The following is a 2,203-nucleotide window of genomic DNA, read 5'->3' on the forward strand; positions in this document are numbered from 1 at the left end:
CTAGACTAGTTGGTGTGAACCAATGACCTAAACTTTGTAGTTAACTTGTGAAATTTAATTTAATGTATATTTTTTTCACTTAGACCAATTTATAAATTACTAAATCTTGAATCATCCTTTATTTAAATGAAGGATCTAAAGTTTTTGTTTCAATGAAAAAAGGGAATAACTAAGAAAGTCTTGCCAAGAAATGTGATCAATAAATCGACAATCACTTGATAATTCTTTTTTCAAATTATGTTCGACATTTTCCCCTCCTTCAACACATTGACTTTGGAACAATTAGAAAATTACAAAAACGAAACGATTCAGTTTGAACAGTAAAGGGCGATTAATTAAGTCCAACAACAGGTTTTCCAACAAGCCTTTACAAGGAGCTCTAGGAACTCTGAATAATTGTTTGAACAACGAGTTACATTTACGTACCATTAGTGCCAATATTGGCATGTTGGGAACAATGAAAGAAATAACTGATTAGTCTTTCTGATGTAAGTATTATTTTTTTCTTTCAAAAAAGAATAAATAGAGAATCATGGTAACCATTCGAGCTGACGAAATTAGTAATATTATCCGTGAATGTATTGAACAATATAATAGAGAAATAAAGATTGTAAATACCGGTACCGTACTTCATGTAGGCGATGACATTGCTTGTATTCAAGGTCTTGGTGAAGTAATGGCTGGTTAATTAGTAGAATTTGAAGAGGGTACAATAGGCATTGCTCTGAATTTGGAATAAAATAATGTTGGTGCTGTACTAAAGGGTGATGGTTTGTTAATACAAGAAGGAAGTTCTGTAAAAGCAACAGGAAAAATTGCTTAGATACCCGTGAGTGAGGCTTATTTGGGTCGTGTTGTAAATGCCCTGGCTAAACCTATTGATGGCAGAAGTGAAATTTCAGCTTCAAAATTTTGATTAATTGAATCTGCCACCCCAGGTATTATTTTGCGTTATTCTGTATATGAGCCTCTTCAAATCAGACTTATTGTTGTTGATTTGATGATCCCTATAGGATGTGGTCAGCGAGACTTAATTATTAGAGATAGACAGACTGGTAAAATAGCAGTAGCCACAGACACCATTCTCAATCAACAAGGTCAAAATGAAATATGTGTTTATGTAGCTATTGGGGAAAAAACATCTTCTGTGGCCAAGGTAGTAACGACTTTACAGGAAAGGGGAGCGATGGAATACACTATTGTGGTAGCCGAGATGGCGGATTCCCCTGCTACATTACAATACCTTGCTCCTTATATAGGAGCAGCTCTGGCTGAATATTTTATGTATCGTGAACGACACACTTTAATCATTTATGATGATCTCTTCAAACAAGCGCAAGCTTATCGCCAAATATCTCTTCTATTACGAAGACCGCCCGGTCGTGAAGCTTATCTAGGAGATGTTTTTTATTTGCATTCACGCCTTTTGGAAAGAGCTACTAAATTAAGTTCTAGTTTAGGTGAAGGAAGTATGACCGCCTTACCAATAGTTAAAACTCAATCAGGAGATGTTTCGGCTTATATTCCTACTAATGTAATTTCCATTACTGATGGACAAATCTTTTTATCCGCCGACTATTCAATTCTAGAATCAGACCTGCTATTAATGTGGGTATCTCCATTTCCAGAATGGGGTTTGCAGCTCAAATAAAATTCATAAAACAAGTAGCTGGTAAATTAAAATTAGAACTAGCGCAATTCGCAGAATTGGAAGCCTTTGCACAATTTACTTCTGATCTCGATAAAGCTACTCAAAATCAATTGGGAAGAGGTCAACGATTACGTGAATTGCTTAAACAATCCCAATCAGCTCCTCTCATGGTAGCAGAGCAGATAATGACTATTTATGTCGAAACAAGCGACTATCTTAATTCATTAGATGTTGAACAGGTAAGGAAATTTCCTGTTGAGCTACGTACTTACTTAAAAACTAATAAACCTCATTTCAAGGAAATTTACCAAGGAAGCATAGAGAAATATTGATCACCCTTGTCTTAATCTTAATAGAAAAAAGGAATTAAGCATCTTGGATTCAAATATTCAAACGGTCTTTCTTGTTATCAAAATCTAAAATATATATATATATATATATATATATATATATGGAAATAAATTGCGTCCAATAGGATTTGAACATATACCAAAGGTTTAGAAGACCTCTGTCCTATCCATTAGACAATGGACGCTTTTCATTCTGATTTTT

General features: G+C 34.4%; 1 pseudogene; it reads left to right on the forward strand.

The window, feature by feature from the left end:
• The first annotated feature begins 532 nt into the window (after positions 1-532).
• LOC124898905 lies at positions 533-1,983 on the forward strand (annotated as a pseudogene).
• The last annotated feature ends 220 nt before the right edge of the window (positions 1,984-2,203 follow it).

This window comes from Capsicum annuum, chromosome 1 (genome assembly GCF_002878395.1).
Source record: "Capsicum annuum cultivar UCD-10X-F1 chromosome 1, UCD10Xv1.1, whole genome shotgun sequence".
Taxonomy (NCBI): Eukaryota; Viridiplantae; Streptophyta; class Magnoliopsida; order Solanales; family Solanaceae; genus Capsicum; species Capsicum annuum.